Source organism: Stenella coeruleoalba (assembly GCF_951394435.1).
Source record: "Stenella coeruleoalba genome assembly, chromosome: 10".
NCBI lineage: Eukaryota > Metazoa > Chordata > Mammalia > Artiodactyla > Delphinidae > Stenella > Stenella coeruleoalba.
In genome coordinates, this window is record NC_137156.1 from 53,999,273 (window position 1) to 54,008,403 (window position 9,131).

Below are 9,131 nucleotides of genomic sequence, written 5' to 3' on the forward strand. Positions count from 1 at the left end.
TTCTCCAGGTGGCCTCTGTGCCAACACCCACACGGCTCCCTAACCACAGACTGGTGCTGGATCTTCTCTTGCTCCTTCCTTCCTCTCGTCTACTTCTTTCATAAATGGATTGGCCTGGCCTCTCTGTCCATACCCTCTGTCCCATCCTCCTTTTTCTCAGTGCCCATCCCACCTTTATATCAGTCAGGGTTGTGTCTGGTTACATGTTACAGAAGCCTCACTACGGTGGCTAAAACAAGTAAGAGGTTTCTTTTTCTCCCTGCAAAAAAGTCCATAGCAAGGTGCTCCACAGCTGGTCCAGCAGGTCCTTCTGCTTTTCTGCTCTGCCATTTATGCTGTGTAGCTTTCTTCATTCTCACAGATGGCTGCTGTGTCTGTAGGCATCGTGTTTGCATTGCAGGCCAGAAGAGGGGAAATGGACAAAGGCAGAAGACATGTGCCTGATGAATAGTTTCTTTATTTAAAAAAAAATTTTTTTTATTGAAGTATAGTTGGTTACAATGTTGCATTAGTTTCTGGTGAACAGCAAAGTTATTCATATATATATGAATATATATATGAATATATATATTCTTTTCCAGTATGGTTTATTACAGGCTATTGAATAAAGTTCTCTGTGGTATACAGTAGGACCTTGTTGTTTATGTATTTTATATATAGTAGTTGGTACCTGCTAGTTCCAAACTCCTATTTTATCCCTTCCCCACCCCCCTTCCCATTTGGTAACCCTAAGCTTGTTTTCTATGTCAGTGAGTCTGTTTCTGTTTCGTAAATAAGTTCATTGTGTCATACTTTAGATTCTACCTGTGTTATCATATATCTGTCTTTCTCTGTCTGACTTACTTCACTTAGTATGGTAATCTCTGGGTCCATCCATGTTGCTGCAGATGACATTACTTCATTCCTTTTGAATGGCTGAGTAGTATTCCATTGTATATATGTACCACATCTTCTTTGTCTCTTTATCTGAATGGTTTCTTTATATTGGGAAAATAGTTACTTTCCATGAAGCCTCATCCAGTAGATTGATACTTACATCCCATTGGCCAGAAGTGGTCACATGGCCATCACTAGCTGCAGGGGATCCTGGGGAAGTAAGTATAATTGTCACCTGGAAACCCTGGGGAAAAAAATCAGGGTCCTGTTAATAAAGATGGGAAGAAGAGATATTGGGTAAGAAGTTGGCAATGTCTGGTATACTCATCCTCTAGATTTTGCATCACAAGAATTTTGAAGGCAGATTTAGTAAAAACAGGGCTCTTGTCCACATTGGGATGGGGGAGAGAAGCTGATGGAGCAAAGTTATCCACACGTGAATTAGTATTTGCTTAAATAAGCAAGATCTATTCTAGAACACATTGACTTAGTTTTCATTTTGTGACTTTTTAGCTTTTAAAAGTAAGTTAGAGGGCTTCCCTGGTGGTGCAGTGGTTGAGAGTCCGCCTGCTGATGCAGGGGACACGGGCTCGTGCCCCGGTCCGGGAAGATCACGCATGCCGCGGAGTGGCTGGGCCCGTGAGCCATGGCTGCTGAGCCTGCGTGTCTGGAGCCTGTGCTCTGCAACGGGAGAGGCCACAACAGTGAGAGGCCCGCGTACTGCAAAAAAAAAAAAAAAAAAGTAAGTTAGAAATCTAAGTAGACATTTAGGATATATTGCCTATAGGAAACGAAATATTTTTTTCTTAATGCATTCTACTCAATGTCAGGACTTTGCTCTGAGAAAATTCAATTCCAAGAAGACAAGTTTCCAAAATGCATTCTACTAAGATAGATTAGAGTTGTTTCTGTCTTATTATGCACTAGAATAAAATAATTACAGAGAACAAAAACACCAAGCTCTTGGTACTATAATTTCAATTCTCATTTTTGTCATTGTGTACATAGACATTTGATGTTATTACAGTGGGTGCATACCAATTGGTAGTGATCTATTCTTTTCCATTTAACAGTATTTTATAGACAGGGTTTTACGGACTGACAGTTCATATGGTTATTTTTAGTGACAATGTAATATTGTGATATGCTATAGCTCACTTAGTCATTCCCCTTTGATCAGAGGTTATTTGAAAAATATTTAACAGCCGATACCTCATTAACATCGATTAGTCAGAAGAGACCAGGCTATAGAAACAGAGCACGTACTGAAGGCCCCTGCTGGACCTGGCATTAGCTCTTGTTGCTGGGTGTAGAGTGGTCAGGGGTCCATTTGGTGATGGCAAATTTGGTAGTGGATATTTACTAACTGATATGGAAGGACTGCAACAATTCGATAACCAGTTGTAAATTAGCTTTTGCTATATAGTAAGCCATTCCAAAACCTAGTGACTTAAAAAAAAGCAGTACGCTTAGCTCATGATTCTGTGGGTCAGCAATTTGTGCTGGGGTTTGGGTGACTCTACTGGTCCTGACTAGGGTTATTTGTATGCCTGTGGTTTGCTGCTGGTCAGTTAGACAGTCTGCTAACTGACCCTGGGTGCTGCAGGGTCACCTGGTGTGATGGAGATGACTTGACTGTATGTATGTCATCTTCCAGAAGGCTAGATGGAACTTTTCACATGGCTGGATGGAGTTGCAAGAAATCAAGCAAAAAACGTGCAAGGACTCCTGAGGTCTGGGCTTGGAATGGGAACAGTGTGTCTTCTGCCACGCTTAATTGGCTAAAGCAAGTTCCAAGGTCAGCCACAAGGACTCCACCTCTGTATGGAAGATGCTGTAAAATCACACTGAAAACAGGTATGGATACAGGGAAGAGCATAATTTGGGCCATTTTTGCAAAAACTACCATGCTGTTGTATACCAGAATGGCAGACTGAGTATCACTCTGTTAGAAATGAAGCATTTATAGTGTGCATTACTCTGCACATTACGTGTATCACTGCTATGAACATCACATCCTTCCTGATGATTTTACCATTCTCGGCATTAGAAAAATACTTACTAAGGGAGCAAGGTGGGAAGATCTTCACTCATTCTGGAGTCATTCATTCAGCATCCCTCTGCACTAGGTTGGGGGAGGGCAGAAGCAGCGGGCACATTTGTCTGGAGTCCAGCAGGGAAGATACACAGTAGTGGACAGCACAATGTGGAATGTGGCTTCTGCTTTGGTAGTGATGTGTGTGGAGGGGTCTGGGGCATGTGCCTGTGGCCCAGAGGGAGAGATGTGGGTGGGGAATATGTGTGTGTGTGTGTGTGTGTGTGTGTGTGTGTGTGTGTGTGTGTCTTATGTAAGGCAAGGCAGCTCAGGAGTAGGTAATGACTGACGTTTTTTTTTACATTTTATTTATTGGCCATCGCACAAAGCTTGTGGGATCTTAGTTCCCTAACCAGGGATTGAACTCGTGCCCCCTGCGGCAGAAGCACCGACCGCCAGGGAATTCCCTGTAATGACTGACTTTAGATTTGAAAAATGAGTTAGCCAGACAAAGAATGTGGTGAAGAGTGAACCCCAGTATTCACAAGGCATTTTATCCAGATAATGAATGAGGGTGCTCTGGGGCAGGGAGCCAGCCAGAGGGATATTGCAGTGAAAAGCAGGGCAAGGTCGAAGTGCTTTCAGCCTGCCTTTGACCTTTACCTTGGAGGCAGTGCAGGGCCACCGGTGACTGCACGTTTTATTGTGAAGATTCTCAGGATTAGAGCTGAAGAGGTGGTTTGACCAGTGCAGGCTGTTTGATTCTCTGCAGTTGGGAGCAGGTTCTTGTCCTAGAAGCAGAGGAAGAATCACTTTTCTTTTCTGAACACACCTTGGTTCTCCGAGAAATCACACTAGGAGAAATAAACTTGGCCTCACGTCACATCTTCCATTAAGATAAGATCTAGATGGAGCAAAGATTTAAGTATTAAAAAAATAAGGTCATAACGTATTAGTAGAAAATATGAAAATAGTTTTCATCTCAAAATGGGCAAGACTTTCCCAGAAGTTATAGTAAAAGAGATTGATGTATTTGACCACCTAAAGCAAAATAGAAATAAAAAACACCTGCACTGCAAAAAAACACCACATACAAAGTAAAAAATCCAACAACAAATTAGGAAAAAATAGTTGCAATGTGTGGCAGCCTTGCTAGCTGGCTATTTAGTTTTCCTAACATTATTTTGTTGAAAAAAATCTTTTTCTTACTGATTCAGAATATCATCTTTATCATATGTTAAATGTTTATCTATTTATACACACATTTATTGATGGATATTTTTGGGGGCTTTAAATTCTGTTCCTTTCATCTATCTGTCCTTTCATGTGCCAGCACCATATTAACTTAATTACTGTAGTATTGTAATATATCTTAATATCTGGCAGTCCTCTCACATTGCTTTTATTTTATTTTTTTATTGAAGTATCGTTGATTTACAGTGTTGTGTTAGTTTCAGGTGTACAGCACAGTAATTCAGTTACACAAATATATATATATATATATATATATATATACACACACACATATATATATACTTTTTCAGATTCTTTTCCATTATAGGTTATTACAAAATATTGGGTATAGTTCCCAGTGCTATACAGCAGGTCCTTGTCGGTTATCTATTTTATATATAGTAGTGTATGTTAATCCCGACCACCTAATTTATCCCTCCCCTCCTTTCCCCTTTGGTAAGCATAAGTTCATTTTCTGTGTCTGTGGGTCTATTTCCATTTTCACATTGCTTTAAAAAAAAAATAACCATTAAGACACACGATTCTACTTTTCTATAAAAGGCGTTGGGGGCTTCCCTGGTGGTGCAGTGGTTGAGAGTCCGCCTGCTGATGCAGGGGACGCGGGTTCGTGCCCCGGTCCGGGAGGATCCCACATGCCGCGGAGCGTCTGGGCCCGTGAGCCATGGCCGCGGAGCCTGCGCGTCTGGAGCCTGTGCTCCGCAACGGGAGAGGCCACAGCAGTGAGAGGCCCGCGTACCGCAAAAAAAAAAAAAATAAATAAATAAAAGGCGTTGGTCGAACAGCCCTGAGTATGCCGACCGGGAGCACACCCAGCGCCGCCTGGGCCTCACCTGGCTGCAGCTTTGCCCGGTGCCCTCCAAAGCCCCCAGTAGCCCCAGTGCTAGGCCCACACGGTGCGCTGCTTCGTGACCGCGGGCTTCGGCCGTGGGGTGTGAGCCGTCCTCCCGCCGAGTGAAGGGGGCGGGGCAGTGATTCTGCGCAGAGTAAATGGGCCTACGAGGAGCACAGGTGTTTACACTTGACCCAGCTGCAGCCTCTCTCAAAATCGGCTCCTCCCTTCAGTACAGTGAAAACTACGGGAGAATCCGCCGCGCCCCAGGTTCCGCCCCCGTGGTCCGACACGGGCCCTACCCTGGAGGCTGCTGTGGGGAGAGGGTCCGCCCCGGCGCCTGGGTGTCTCTGAAGGCCCTCGCGGTCCGTGGAGCTGATTCCTGGTAAGTTGTTTCTTTTGGGTAGCACCTTGAAAGACGCTCTTGTTCGGCTCCATGGCGGCCTGGGCCGAGCTCTTGGTGGCAAACTCTATGCAGCCATAGCCCTTGGGGTGTCGGGAGAGCTTGTCGCACAGGATGGCCACCTGGAGTATCTCGCCGCAGTGGTTGAAATAGGCCTCCAGCTCCTGGGCCGTGCCGCCGTACTCCACATTGCCCATGTAGTTGGATCTGTGGTCGGCCTCCGCCTTCTCCCTGGGGGTGTCTGGCTTGGGGCTCAGCAGCTGCCCGGCCAGCAGGGCCCCGGCGTCTTTCTCTTCCCCCTCTGGGCCCTGGGCCTGCTCCATGGCCCACAGCTTCAGTTTCATGGCCTCCAGCTCCCGGTCCGGTACCGGGCACTCGGCCAGGTCCTCCTTCTCCAAGAGAGACGGCAGGAAGCCCGCGTCTTCCTCGTCCTCTTCTCCCGCTTCCCCTGTCTCCTCCTCCTCCCTGTCTCCAGCTCTGGGGCCCAGAGGGGTCTTCCCGGCCCGGCGGCACCGGGCCCCCCAGCCCTGGGCCTCGGGGTTGGAAGCTCTCTGTCAGGCCTCTGTGGTGTGAGGGAAGAGAGCGCGGCTGAGGAAGGGCCGCATGGCGGCCGGGGCAGGAGGGGAGATAGGCCAGGCCTCTGCTCGCCTCCATGCCCTTACGTTGCTTTTATTTATTTTTTAATTAAAAAAATTATTTATTTTATTTATTTTTGCCTGCCTTGGGTCTTGTTGCTGTGCTTGGGTTTTCTCTAGTTGCCGCGAGCTGGGGCTACTCTTTTTTTTTTTTTTTTTTTTTGCGGTACGTGGGCCTCTCACTGTTGTGGCCTCTCCCGTTGCGGAGCACAGGCTCCGGACGCGCAGGCTCAGCGGCCATGGCTCACGGGCCTAGCCGCTCTGCGGCATGTGGGATCTTCCCAGGCTTGGGCACGAACCCGTGTCCCCTGCATCAGCAGGCGGATTCTTAACCATCTGTGCCACCAGGGAAGCTCCCTCACATTTTTTTTTTTTTTAAGTTTTTTTTTTGATGATGAGAAACAATGCTGTATTTTATTTTATTTTATTTTGCGGTGCGGGCCTCTCACTGTTGTGGCCTCTCCTGTTGTGGAGCACAGGCTCCGAACGCGCAGGCCCAGTGGCCATGGCTCACGGGGCCAGCCGCTCCGCGGCATGCGGGATCCTCCCGGACCGGGGCACGAACCCGCGTCCCCTGCATCGGCAGGCGGACTCTCAACCACTGCGCCACCAGGGAAGCCCCCTCACATTGTTTTTAAAAGGAGACTTCTCTTAAAAACGTTTGCTTGGGTTTTTTGTTTGTTTTGTTTTTTTGCATTTGAGGTGTTTCCTATTTAAGAATATGGCACATCTTCCCATTAATGCAAGTCGTTTTTTGGTGTGCATCCCTCAGGGGTAATTTAAATTTTCTTCACATCAATTTTGCACATCTTAGGTTATTTCTGTATATTTTATCCTTCTTGGTTACTATAAATGAGATATTTTCTTCCTTGATAATTCTAACTGGCTATTAAATTCTTTATATTAATTTTGTATCCATCCAGCCTACAAATTTTTTTTATTGTCTTGGACTTTTATTGGTTGATAATCATACCAACTACAAATAACTTGGCCTCCACTTTTAAATTTTTTTATACTTTATATTTCTGTTTTTTTTTTTTAATATTTCTGTTTATTGTTGATTGCTTTGATTAGTATTTCCAGAACCGTTGTAAATAATAAGGGTGATAGTGAGCATTCTTATTTTGTTCCTGGCTTTAATGGGAATGCTTCTTGTGTTTTCCCATTAAACGTGAGGCTGGTTTAAAAAATAGATATAGATATATACCTGTTACATTAGGTAAGCATCCATCATTAGTAACCTTCGGTATAGCCAATTCTTTGGGTTAGCCAAGTATCTGGGTGTGTACCTTTTCCCTCTGTAGAACATCCCCACCCCCTAATGGGAACAGAGCCCCACTTGGGTCAGCTTCTGGGTGAACAGCCAGGATCTGTGGGTGATGCTCAGTCCTGTCCATCAGACCAGGATAGTCTTCCCTTGATTTGTTTTTCAGAAATTGTCAGTTGGTCCTATCTTTATTTTATAAGAGATTAAGTTTCTTTCAGTCCACAGTATGAGAAGATCAAATTCAGAATCATAATTTATTTTGTTGAGTTGTTTTGTTTTTAAAAAAATAAAATTCCTTCTTGAGGTTAATTGTGTCATGGAGGGAACAATATATGCTAGGAACCAAAATAATTAAAAAATTTAAACTTTTTACAAATATATAAAATATTCAACTCTTTATTGAAGAGGTTTAGCTCTGAATGTCACAGCACAAATCATACAGACTCACTAGGTGGAGATATCTGAGGACCAACAGAAAGCAGGCTGTTTCCTCAGAGCATCTCCCACCCATCCTCCCAAAAAGATAGTCTTCCCTTGATCTGGTGGTCTTTAAACTAAAAGGGAAATGATCTAATCACAGCATGGCCAATATGTAGTAACTCAGTGGACACAGGTTAATCACAACAGGAACTCCGTGTTGAAAAGAGAAAATGGGAGATATGACAGACATTAATTACACTGGGCTATGACAAATATTCCCTTTTCTGGCTGTAGAACACATTTCACTGTTTCGTCCACTTGGACCACCTCTTTCTGCTCCCTGGGAAAAAGTCATTGTCTTCTGAAATCCCCAGCTCTGCCTGTGGGCAACTTTCTTCCTTGTCTTTTATTGTTCAAGACCATAAATGTACTGACTTCCAGTCAGATTGCTAGCCACAGACAGAAAGTACCTCTCCTAGCAGAATTATGTCCTCTTGCATCTGTGTTTGTGATTGACTGGCTTTAGACTGAGTTAATCTCCCTTGTAATGTTGGGTGGAAGGAAAGAAAAAGACAGCTAAAGTCCATCAAAATTTGGAATTTTCCCCAATGCTTCACCTTCATTGGAAGGTTGTCTGTCTTCCAAGGTACCACGAGTGATGGTTTAACCAAGAGCTCTGTGTGGAATAACAAGTCATCATATGACCAGCTTGTGATGCCATATTTTATGTGAGATGTTAGTAACTGCTGGGTACCTCTTACTCAACAATGTTAAAATGTAAAAAGTGGCCCGTGGCGATTGTAATATGCCCTCAATTATAAGATGCAAATCAATTTCAGAAATGTTAAAATGGACAAAAAAATGTGCACCTTAGATATGATGAGGTATATCACGTCTGCACCTTTGCCATCGGCTGTCCCACCGGCTCCACTTGGACAGCGTCTCATTTATGCTTTGCTATCCGAGGCTCCCCACCTGCGGGTACCAAATTCTGTTTAAATTAGAATGAACTATTGTTGCTCTGTCACGTACAACGTTCCTTTTCCACTTGTGGTCCGAGGCAGGTGCTCCAGCTCCAGGAGTCATGACCACTTTTCCAGCAGCAGGAAGGAGAGAAGGGAATAAAAGGGACATTCTCTTTCCCTGTAAGTATATGTCCAGGAAGTTGCTCAGACCATTTCTGCTTTATATCCCATTGTGTGGAACTTAGTTACATAGTCACACTTAGCAGGGAGAATGAAATTTTATTCTAGGTAGCCAAGTACCCAGCTAATATTCAGGTGTTTGATTACTGTAGAAAGAAAGGATGAAACCCGGGGAGAACTAACTGTTTCTAAAGGTTTGTAAGATAATCTGTAAAAAAGTTCCTCTTTTTTTGTGGGCAGGGGGTGCCCATGCCATGCGGCTTATGG

At 44.4% G+C, this 9,131-nt stretch overlaps 1 pseudogene across 1 annotated transcript; it reads right to left on the reverse strand.

Moving 5' to 3' along the window:
• Nucleotides 1-4,710: 4,710 nt before the first annotated feature.
• LOC307192943 (embryonic polyadenylate-binding protein 2-like) lies at nucleotides 4,711-8,805 on the reverse strand (annotated as a pseudogene). Its single transcript has 2 exons — nucleotides 8,752-8,805; nucleotides 4,711-5,948 (listed from the first exon to the last, which is right to left on the reverse strand). The product of its transcript is annotated as an embryonic polyadenylate-binding protein 2-like (transcript).
• Between the last annotated feature and the right edge of the window lie 326 nt (nucleotides 8,806-9,131).